The sequence below is a fragment of the Octopus sinensis genome, linkage group LG3 (assembly GCF_006345805.1).
Source record: "Octopus sinensis linkage group LG3, ASM634580v1, whole genome shotgun sequence".
Lineage (NCBI taxonomy): Eukaryota > Metazoa > Mollusca > Cephalopoda > Octopoda > Octopodidae > Octopus > Octopus sinensis.
This window is the reverse complement of record NC_042999.1, coordinates 83,502,069-83,514,676: the sequence shown is the minus strand read 5'-3', so window position 1 is coordinate 83,514,676 and position 12,608 is coordinate 83,502,069.

Genomic DNA, 12,608 nt, shown 5'->3' with positions numbered 1-12,608 from the left:
AGAACATACGTGTTTATTAATAACAGAACAACAAATGAATGAAATAAAAGGGTACTAAGGAAAATGTGAGCTGTGGAAAGTAGACTACGGCATAGGAAATTACCAATGTCTATAGAATATAAAGAACTGGAAAACGGAGGAAAAGGAAGTAAGTGATGTTACTTGGTGGGGCAAGTAACACCATTTTCATTTCTCATTTTCAATTTTCCTTATATCATAAGTTTTATTTTTTTTATTTGTTATATGTCCCCAAATGTGCTGTATTGTCCCTCTTTGTTGGCCCTTTATGGGTAATAAAGTAACACCGTACTAATGTTAATTATTGAATTGTTGAATTGTTGCATTATCGAATTGTTAACTGTTATTTCGCCTAATTGTTTTCTTCCCTATTTGTGGGTGAAGTTGTTACAAACGAAATAATGGAGAGCCAACCAGGTCCAGTCGGTAGCTATGCTGCAGTAACTGGAAAAGGTTACTATGGTGAAGTTGTTACAAACGAAATAATGGAGAGCCAACCAGGTCCAGTCGGTAGCTATGCTGCAGTAACTGGAAAAGATTCTGTATGCGTTGGACTTTTTCTCTTCCTTCTTTCCTTTTTCCCGTGGTTTCCCACTCTTCCTCTGCCTTTTCTTTTTCTGCCTCCACTGGTACCATTCTTTCTTCTTCTTGTCCTTCCTGGGGCTTCTCCTGGAGAAATTCTTCTTACGTTTTCTCAGCTTCTTTGATCGGTGGAGGGCATTTCGCTCTTATGTGGCCCTTCAGGCCACATTTAAAACAGCGAGGGATTCTGCCCTCCACCCTTACATTCATTATTGTTTCGTTTACTGTTACCGTCTCAACCATGTCTTCTATCGTCTCTTTTTGAACCTTGAATAATCATGTTCAACGCTTGGCCTCTCCAGTTAACACTTCGTTTTTGTGGCCTGGAGCACCGCTATCTTGTCCTCGGTACCAACCACGACAGCGGCTACTATCCAGGCAACATTTATCTCTGGTGGAATTCCTTCTACCCTTACTCGAGACGTTCTCTGTCCCAGGTACGTGGGTAGAATTATTACCTCCTCGTTCCTTAATGGTGTCGCCGAGTGTTTTTTAGCTGTGTTTTCATTTTTAAATGTGACTTCTACCTCTCCATATATCGGCCCCGTAGCAAGATATACTATCTCTTGCCAGATTGGCCTCAGTGCCTTCTCCACTTGCTCTATTGTCATATGATCGATTTTTCCTACCTTAATTGAGTAAGTTTTATATGTCACCGTTCTTCCTTTCATTTTGTTCGTTGTTTCTTGCGGGACCGGGTGTTACTTGGTCTTTGTAGCCATCCCGACTGAGAAGATTTTTATACTTTCCTATTTCAATTTCGACATTATCCTCCGACTCTCTGGCGACGTCTGCAAACTTCCTATTCCTAATTTCCAGTTCCTTATGCATGACTTCGACTGTTCTTAATCGTTCTTCTTCAGACGTCGACAGCTCTGACCTACTAGGGTCTGAGTAAAATATTTTCTTTTTACTTGCTATCCTTAATCTGCGAAAGGAGGTATAGGCCCACCAAATCAGTCACTTGTGCTGAATCAGATGGCCCCATAGTAATATCGAAGAAATTGGTGGAATCAGCCCTCTGCCAATCACATTCGTTGAATTTTTAGTCAGTTGTATTTACCTTTTTGATAGGCCGTTCTATATATTTGTATTTTATTCGCATATATATTTTTACCTTCTGTGTTTTTTATATTTGTATATTTTTATATCTTTAAGAACCATGGTAATATTTATATATGATCAAATGTTTGAGATATGGAGCTATACATAAAGTCATTGATTCGAATTTGTTGTTTGTTCTATGATCAATGTGTATATATATATATTATATATATATATATATATTATATATATATATATATACGTATATATGTATGTGTGTGTATAGATAGATAGGTAGATAGATAGATAGATAGATAGATAGATAGATAGATGATAGATAGATAGATAGATAGATAGATAGATAGATAGATAGATAATAGATAGATAGATAGATAGATAGATAGATAGATAGATAGATAGATAGATAGATAGATAGATAGATAGATAGATAGAAAGATAGATAGAAAAGTGGATTATGAGTAGTGCATGCATATAGAGAGCTGCAAAAGTATAAGTGCGCATACTTACTCATAATATTCAAGCAATCACGCATCCTTACATACACGTATTCAACAACATACATTATTATTATAAACGTCTGTGTTTCAGATCATATGTGTGTGTGTTTGTATGTATGCGCGTGTATATGTATATACGTATGTATGTGCATACTTATAAGCATATTCAAAGACATATATGCACAAAAATATCCATCTCTAAATATTTTTGTTACGTGTGCGTATACGCTTGTATATCAGAAGTCTGTGCATCTGTGTAGAGGAGGAGCAGAATGAGAATGAGAGAGAAAGAAAGAAAGAAGGAAAGAAACAAAGAAAAATGACAGAAAGTGCAAGAGGGAGGGTATGGGGGAGTATACCTTGTCAGAAATCGTAAACTTCTGGTGCCAGAGGGTCATCTTGTTAACCTTTACCTTAATCTACTGACGTCAGGGATTCTGACATCTGTTTTGGGAGAGCAGTAATATGTCAGATGAGGAACCGTATCGATACTGTTGTATCAGCAGTGAAGATTGCTCTTGTTGTTGTTATTGTTGTTGATGATGATGATGTTGTTGTTTAACGTCTGCGTGTACATAAGCGTATATATCGATGAGCATGTATATATATATACATATATATACATATATATATATACACATATACACAAATACGTATGTCCATATATGTATGTAGGTATGTGTGTGTATGTATGTATGTATGTATGTATGTATGTATGTATGTATGTATGTATGTATGTATGTATGCATGCATGTATGGATAGATGTATGTATGCAAGTTTATGCACATATACGCTTACAGACATCATCCATACTAACACATACCCGCAAATGTATGCATATAATATATACGCGCTGGAGTGGCTGTGGGGTAAATAGCTTACCAGCCACGTGGTTCCGGGTTCAGTCAAACTGCGTGGCACCTAGGGCAAGTGTCTTCTACTATAGCCTCGGGCTGACCAAAGCCCAGTGAGTGGATTTGGTAGACGGATCTGAAAGAAGCCCGTCGTGTATATATATGTGTGTGTGTGTGTGTGTGTGTGTGTGTGTGTGTGTGTGTATGTGTGTGTGTGTGTGTGCGCGTACGTTTGTGTGTCTATGTTTGTCCCTTCCAACATCGCTTGGCAACCGATGCTGGTTTATTTACGTCCCCGTAACTTAGCGGTTCGTCAAAAGACACCGATAGGATAAATACTAGGCTTACAAAGAATAAATTCTGGTGTCGACTTGCTCGACTAAAGGCGGTGCTCCAGCATAGCCGCAGTCAAATGACTGAAGGAAGTACAAGAATAAAAGAATATGCTCATATATATATACATATGTTTATATATCTATATATACATGTTTATATATATATATATATATATATGTATATATAAACATATGTACATGTATATATATATATTTGTATGTAGATATATACATATATTTCTAAGTGTATATATATATATATTATATATATATATTTAGGCGCAGGAATGGCTGTGTGGTAAGTAGCTTGCTAACCAACCACATGGTTCCGGGTTCAGTCCCACTGCGTGGCATCTTGGGCAAGTGTCTTCTGCTATAGCCCCGGGCCGACCAATGCCTTGTGAGTGGATTTGGTAGACGGAAATTGAAAGAAGCCTGTCGTATATATGTATATATATATGTGTGTGTGTTTGTGTGTCTGTGTTTGTCCCCCTAGCATCACTTGACAACCGATGCTGGTGTGTTTACGTCCCCGTCACTTAGTGGTTCGGCAAAAAAGAGACCGATAGAATAAGTACTGGGCTTACAAAGAATAAGTCCCGGGGTCGATTTTCTCGACTAAAGGCGGTGCTCCAGCATGGCCGCTGTCAAATGACTGAAACAAGTAAAAGTGAAAGTGAAAGTGAATACATATATTTGTATATATGTCTATATATATATATATTTGTATGCAGAAAGAGAATGTGTGAGAGAGAGGCAGAAGGAGAGGGGGGATAGATAGATAGATAGGTAAAGAGATAGATAGATAGTGAGGGAGGGAGCGTGAGACAGTTGGGTGTGTGTGTGTGTGTGTGTGTGTGTGGTGTGTGTGGTGTGTGTGTGTGTGTGTGTTTATGCATGTATATATGTATGCATAATTTATTTGACCGAAGGTATTTGACGCCATCACTCGAAGTTCAGGTACTATACTTCTTTAGATAGCAAACGTACGATTGAAAACAATACTTTCAACTTCATATTGTTGTTTTAAACTCAATATAACGTGCACATGGATTCAGTCACATGGATTTAGCCAAATAAATTTTACAGTTTTACAATGTATTTCAAATGTTTATGCGGCTATAAACTATTTATAATACAGTAGATTAGAGTAAAACAAAAAAAAATTAGATGGAAAATATGGAAAAGCATTCGTTGGACTCGAAACTCATCTTGCGAGGCACTACATCGAAACCGATGGTTTCTTGGTGAGCTTAAGTATGAAATTTAGGCTTACGATGTATTATCAGTAACGGTCGATATTGTTTCATACATGCATACGTGCACAAATACGCTTGCGCATGCATATGTCTGTTTCCTTCTACTACTTGCATTGTTTAGTCAAAATTTTGTCAATGTATAAAATTGATATTTAAATGAATACACGCGTATCTAATAGATTTGTTATATCGCATTGGTACGTTAATACATTACGCTCGAAATATATATATATATATATAAATAATATCAGTATCGCCCGGCGTTGCTCGGGTTTGTAAGGGAAATAACTATATAAGCATTTTTAGAGAGTTACTTCCCTTATAGATGCCAATTCGGGCTTTCTTAGCCATTTCTGTTTTGGTGTCTTCAAGCCATGAAGTCGTTGTTCTAAAAGAACGCTGGTCTCCTTGACAACGCTTTACGACGTTGATTTCCTTACACTCCCTTCCCCACAGCTTCACGAGGGAGGGAAGAAGGGGGAGAAGCAAACAGGTGCAGGTGTGACCATGGACGCCAACTCCACCGCCATCGACACACGAAAAATTATGCATTAAAATGGAATAAAAAATGATGTTAAATTACTTTTAAAATCGTAGACTCATCGTAGACCCGCGCTAATACTCAGACGGGCTCGATATGAATCGCGACTAAAAGATACCCGAATTTGGTTAAACTGCACCGCAAAATGTGGGAGTAGTTAGGAATCTAAATCGAAGGGGACAGACACTCACACAACTACAGTTTTATATATATAGATATATATATATATTAGGAGAGTGCGAGAGAGAGAGTAAAATTTATTTGCCAACGTGAAGTGGCAGTCCTGATTAGGACGGTGTTGCTACCTTTTTTTTGTTTGAGATATATACTTTTAAAGCGACACACAGTCACGGATCTCGTAAAGAGGAAAGCAATTAGTTTTAAATATTTGAGCGAGAAGCAACAAGTAACAGTACTACAGAGTAAAATCTATTTGCTAACGTAAAGTGGAAGTCCTGATTAAGACGATGTTACTACATTTTTCATCCCCAAGAAAACGTCTTTTCCAGTTGGCTTTCGACGCACAGTTGCGTCCTTATACCTCGAACAAGGGAGCTAATGTCTCTTTACGAAATCAGTGATTGTGTTCCATTTTAAAAGCATATACCTCGAACAAGGCCTAGTGCTGCCATCTCTAGCCAACGGTTATTCTGTGCTGATGAAGAGAAATAACCTAGAAACGATGGCCCGCAGTTACAGTTTAAGACTGACAGGATATATTAGCTCCCTTGTTCGAGGTATAAGGACGCAATTGTGCGTCAGTAGTCAGCAGGAAACGATGATTTCCTGGAGATAAAACGGGTAGTAACATCGTCCAACTCAGGACTGCCACTTTACGTTGGCAAATGTATTTTACTCTGTAGTACTGTTACTATGTACTTCTCGCTCAGAGATTTAAAACTAATTGCTTTCTTCTCTCTCTCTCTCTCTCTCTCTCTCTCTCATCTCTCTCTCTCTCTCTCTCAATATATATATGTGTGTGTGTATCTTAAACAGATGTGTTATAATACTATTCCACATATACAAAAACAGCAATACCAACAACCCAACATACCTCCATCATCAGTTGCCCCACGGATATCATTATGGTTTCGACACTCGGGCAGTACCATTCAATCCGGCGGTGTCAACAGCACTAAAATAAGTGTTGTTTATAAGTATATATAGACACACGTATTTATATAGTCAATTCAATGAGCAAACAATTAGAAAAAACTAATGAAATAAAACATTAAGAAACGAAAAGAGAAACAAGAACAATAAACGTCGTTGCTTCGTTCTTATTCTTGGTTGAAATACATATGGGCAACGGGTTACTACCTGTAACCTTAAGTATCCACAAACATTCAATAATCTTTCAAGTACTTAAGACCGTCCTGATAATCTTTCCTATCTCTAAAAAGCAAACATTCTGTAAAAGATCTACGGGACATTTTATTCCAATCTCCTTCAACTATTTGTCTGTGTCTTTACTTACAGTTCCCAATGCACCAATTATTACAGACACAACCATTAGTTTTCATTATTATTATTATTATTATTATTATTATTATTATTATTATTATTATTATTATTATTACTATCTCAATTCTCATAACCCAAATGACAAAAAAAAATTACAATTCCGTCTGTCAATTACAAAACTTGTGTCCAATCAATGATAATTGTCTCAAAAACGTCTTTACCGATTCAGCTACAGTGTAATTTAACGTTAAGCAGAGCGCATGTATTACATCAGATTAGCAGTAAATCTATTTAAACTTAGATACCTCCAACAGAATTATACTTTTGCAACTTACGATTAGTATTTGAAAGCTAAAAGAATTACACTTCAATATTAGGTGGCTTCTGTGAGTCTCAATCAATTACAATTCAATTATATAATCAAATTCACTCTGTAGTTTTATGTATTATTGAGGAACATCTCATATAAAAACGCGACACTAAAATATTGAACAGCTAATATCAATAAATTTTCATGTACACACAAGCGCCGCTATTTATTTAGATACGATACGGACACTTCTCCATTATCATACTGAAATAACACGATAGTTTTAAAAAGACATTAAAAGTATTACAGAGTGGCTGTCCTTTAACTATGTCCCTCCTATATTTTTAAATATTGCACAAGGGGTATATACAATTTCTTTTTCAGTCGTGGTTTTCTATAAAGCCACAAGAATAAATTTAGTAAATTTACATATAATTATCTAATGACCGTTTACAAATACATACACATTGATATTAATAAAAAGTCACCCCTAACCATTAAACAATGAAACTTAGTACTTACTGGAATGAAACAAAACCACTGAAATAGTAAGTGTAATTTTAATAATAAATAATGAGGATTAAATATATTAAAATGCAATCATGTAACTTTTCCCACGTTCCTTGATAAACGAAAGATGAAATTCAAGTTATGATGTGGTAATGTTAAAATAATATACTGCTATAAATAGAGGCGCATGTGCGTGCGTGTGCGTGCGAGTATTTTCATGTGCGAGTGTTTGTGTATGTGTGTGTGTGTCCATGCATGTGTGTGCGCGTGTGTGTGTGTAGACACACATGTATACAAAAGTTTATGTGTCTAAGTACGTATCTATGCATTTATGCATGCAGATACACACATACATATATATAAATATATATACATATATATACATAAAGGCATATATATATATTTATATGTATATGCACATACATATATATACATAAAGGCATATATATATATATATTTATATATGTATGCACATACATATATATACATAAAGGCATATCTATATATATTTATATGTGTATGCACATACACACACACACGCGCATATTCATATATAGATTTATATAAATAAATGTATGCATACATACATACATACATAGCTGCATACATATATTTACACACATATATGTCGGAGTGGAGCATATAAATTGAGAGAGAGAGAGAGAGAGAGAGAGCAAGGGAAAGAACGGGGAACAGGGAGAGATAGGGATGGATACATTTAGGTAAATAAAGAGAAATATAATAAGACAATTAGCCGGAAACAAATAGAGATAAATCGAGACATTTTATTAAGAGAGGGACTAAGAATGACAATATATTATGTGACGTTTCGTCTTTCTCTTAATTCTCTACATCATAATTATCTTCATCGTTATCTCTCTCTTTACCTCATTCCCTTTTGCTCTCTCTACTCTCTGTCTCTCTCTCTCTGTCTCTCTCTCTTGCTCACCCAGTCACTTTCCGTGTATTTCTCTTACTTCCTCTCTTTCATTTTCTCTTCCGTATTCTCTCCCTGAGAAATCAGTAAATGTTAAAATTATTTGATATTTCGAATACCATTTTCGCAAATGTCAAAACTGAATGAATATTTATTATGCGAAATAGTAGTAGTAGTAGTAGTAGTAGTAGTAGTAGTAGTAGTAGTAGTAGTAGTAGTAGCGGCAGCGGCAGCGGCAGCAGCACCAGCAATAAGCTGTTCTGATAACAACAGCTACAACGATCACTGTAATAATGATAATAATAATAATAATAATAATAATAATAATAATAATAATAATAATAATAATAGTAATAATGATAATAATAATAATAATAATAATAATAATAATAATAATAATAATAATAATAATTATTATTATTATAATAATAATAATAGTAATAATGATAATAATGATAATAATGATAATAATAATAATAATAATAATAATAATAATAATAATAATAATAATAATAATATTATTATTATAATAATAATAATAGTAATAATGATAATAATGATAATAATGATAATAATAATATAATAATAATAATAATAATAATAATAATAATAATAATAATAATAATAATAATTTGAAGAGAAAATAGAACGTAGAAGGAAGTGAAATATATTCTGATAACACAACTGGGTGTTATGTAAAATAACAATCTGAAAATAAGGATGTGGTGAGGAAGAGATGGTTGCGGGCATTTAGCATGAAAACAGAGGGGGATTTTTAATATACCCGTTCACATGTAAATGAACAAATATATGTGATAAAAAAAATGCAAAGGAAAGAGATCAAGCGAGATTATCCTCGGAAAATGAAGTGAGAAGGTAAAAGTAATATCGTATGTACATGATATGTAATTCTCCTTATGATCAAGAACTCGATAGGGACAGAATATGTGTTACTAAGGATTAAATGTGGTAAATGAGTAATATTTAATTAATGGAGATATTGGTTGTAATCAGGAGAAACGTGTGCAATTATTGATGCGGTGACCAAGTGTGAACGTGCTTCATATAATTGTTCTGGTTTTGAAAGTGTGTGGTAAGATTTTGTCGTTTGCGTATTTTAGGGAAATTATATAAGATACTTAGATGGGTATATAAACACGCACACACGCATATATACATATGTGTGTGTGTGTGTGTGTGTATATATATATATATATATATATAGAGAGAGAGAGAGAGAGGGGGGGTAAGATCATCATTCGGAAGCTCATTTACTGAGAGGTTTGAATTGAAAATACAGAGCGAAAGAAACACTCAGTATTTACATTGTGCGCCCACTGCTTACAACAGTGACTGATAAATAAATTTTGACTCTCGTTTACTGCGAGTTAGACTTTAAATGTTGAGTGAAACAATACGAACTGTAAACGGTTTTGCTGGTAACCCAAAACCGTATCGAAACTTAGAGAAACGGTAGCAAATTGAATAATTGCAAGCACCACTTAGCCAAGAGTATGTAGACAGAAAGAAAGGGAAATAAAGTAATTACAAAAAGCGGATAGCATAACAAAATACTATTGAACACATTTCATCAGTCTTGGCAGCTGTTTTATAATGCTGCTTGCGTAGTTCAGTAAAGGTTTGGTGTAAAAACAAATTGGGAAAGAACAAAAGATTTAACAATAGTGGAAACTGAAATTTAAATACGTTATCAGAAAACCAACAGGAGTTCTGAATGTAAATATTTTTAGTATTGTGATGGATGAGAAATAAACAGAAAAAAACTCATAAAAGGTGGAAATATAGGAAGTGGGGAACGACATCGTGATACAATAGAGCATCTATCAGCTGTTAGAAGTCAATAGATATCATGACTAACATATATGTTCTAATAAATATTCAGCAAAACTACAGCGACAGAATTTTGAGTAGAAAAATATGTCAGCTTCTCATAACCACTTATAAAGTTTTAAGTACGTTCGTGTGCTATAGGAAGATGTGAGTTCTAGTGTTTCATGCGAATTTCTTGAACAAAATTTGAAGAAGCAAAGAATTCTACCCAAAACGCCAGTTCTCAGTTCTCAGCACAGCACACGAACCAATCAAAGATTATGAATTTTACTAGCCGTTATATTTTTGGATTGTTCTGATATCACTTGTTTCCACGGTCGTATTATTCTTCTCTCTCTCTCTCTCTAGCTCCGTCTCTTTCTGTCTGTTTCCCTCTCTCTGTCTCTAAATTATACTGAGGAAAAGTCTGAACTGCAAAAGGAATAGATGAAGCATTAAGGGCAGCTTAAAAGCCAGGAAATATACAATGCTTGGACATGCTGAAGGTGGACCAATTCTAATATAAAATATTGGAAGAACATTTTAAAAAATCAATACGCACAACTTGTGGAGTTGAAACTAAAAAGCAAACTTATTTCCCAAAGAAAAAAAGAACAATAAATAAAACGTTATAAACACTATCAAACACCATTCTTACACTGTCGTATAGTATTAGCGTCATAAATTGGATGGTGAGTGAAAACATAAAATTGGATTATATTACAAGGAAATTTCTCAGTGTGAACCGAGCACAACGACCAAAACCAGATGTCCACCAGCTTTATAGAAAAGATAATAAGGAGACAGAAGCTTAGCACAAGTAGATAAGTGGAATCCAATTACAGAACAACGACAGTTGGAATGGAAATATATTTATAAATAAGAACACAAAGAACGACTGCTATACATAGTGTACAATCAGGGAAATAACAAAAGATTATATACTACCACATACAAAGCAGTTTTATACCACATACACAAAAGCAGCGACATTTAGAACTCAGGTAAAGGTGGAGTCAGAACCACTTAACCAATACGCAAATTACCTAGCAATAATTAGAGGCAACAGGAAGGCGGTGAGTTGTCTGAATCGTTAGCGCGCCGGGCAAAATGCTTAGCAGCATTTCGTCCGCTTTTATGTTCCGAGTTCATATTTCGCCGAGATCTACTTTGCCTTTCATCCTCCCGGGGTCGATAAAATAAGTATCAGTTGTAGTAAGTATCGCTTCATCGAAACTGGTGGCCTTGTGCCAAAATTTGAAATTCATAATTAGAAGCAACAGGAAGAAATAAACTATGGAGAAGATGTTCATTAAAATTAAAATAAGATAAGGAAAAATCAACAATTGTTTGATAAAATACTGTAAACAGACAGGTAAATCATGCAAGAAATTAATTTAAAACCAGTGACTTGTACAAAGAAAGGGATTATATGAGACAGACATATTGCCAGATTTAGAAATTTTTAAAATCAAAATTCAGTTTTTGATTGATGCATCATGCTCTATTATTCGAAAATGTATTTACCTATCGAAGCGGCAAGAATGTGGAGCATGAGTACAATTCTGCCATTAACATTTGACGCCTACGGTGAAACCTGTTCGAACAACATAGGTATCGAAGTTCTCCAGCGGAGAAGAAATCTACAAAGTATGAGCTTGGTTAGGTCAGCATTCAACTTTAAAATGCCAGAAAGTGTCTTGCTGAGTTCTTATATCTGTAGGTTAATTATGTCTTATATCTATAGAACAGTTATGTAACATACAACACTACAACACTTACACTCACGGTAGGAGTTTTAATTCATGTCTGTGCGCACGCGTAAATTTGTGTTTGTGTGAGTGTGTGTGTGTGCATGCGTACGTCTGGTTGCGTGCGAGTGTGTGTTTATTTTTGTAAACATTGGTGGTGACAAACGGGAAGCAATTACTAAATAAATTAATGTAATTTTATTATTGAAGAATATAGTTATTTTACTTGAATAAATTCATAAGCAGTTACTTCTGAGTTTTCTCATTAACGTTAGTCGGTAGCTATGGTGTAAAAAGCTGATTAACCAATATAGAATTTTCAAATTTTCAACACTATCAAGTAGCTCGAAAGACTATGCAGATCACTTTAAAATAAACTTAATTATAGAAATATAAATAATTCCCCCCTTTTCAATAAGCATTTCTCAAAGTAAATTGTGTATAGAGCCAGTAAACATACATCAAACTCGCCGAAAATTCCTTTAAAACAAGATACGCATAGCAAACACATTCATTTTGATACAAGAGCAAGTACAACTCCACTTTACAAACATAGTAACAAAGTGTATCTGAAAGTTGAAGTATAGAGCAAGAATGCTTTAGAACGAAGTTTACATTAATCGTAAATGCAAAGGCATCAACTGAAACAGCATT